We start from the raw sequence: 424 nt of genomic DNA, 5'->3' as shown, positions 1-424 counted from the left end.
CAGCCCCCACTCCTCCCCCGGATGCCTCCTGGTCCCCTCCACCCACCTGGACACCTCTTCAAACCGAAGTCGCAGTGCGGGTGCCTGCTGGACGCCCTTCCAAGGTCTCTGAGTGAAAAGCCGGGCCGCCCCGGACGGGGACCTCGAGGGACCCTAGGCCCACTCTCCCACAAGGGCCTCTGCTCGGCGCCACCTGCGCGAGCCCCGCTCCTTCTCAGAGCCACCGCTCTCGCGTGGTCCCCGGAGGCTCCACGCCCCGCGCCTTAAGGACACTGAGAGCGGTGGTGGCTGTCCCCGACTGGCGTGATGAACTAGTATGTCCCTCCCTCCTGAGGCTGCAGCACCAGGATGACGTTTACTCTGGGCTCGTCACTGCACCGGCGCCGAGAGCAGAGCCTGGCAGCGGGGCCGCGACTGGGGACGT

The sequence above is a fragment of the Pteropus alecto genome, unplaced genomic scaffold (genome assembly GCF_000325575.1).
Source record: "Pteropus alecto unplaced genomic scaffold, ASM32557v1 scaffold89, whole genome shotgun sequence".
In the NCBI taxonomy this organism is placed as follows: domain Eukaryota; kingdom Metazoa; phylum Chordata; class Mammalia; order Chiroptera; family Pteropodidae; genus Pteropus; species Pteropus alecto.
This window is presented reverse-complemented; position numbering follows the sequence as displayed.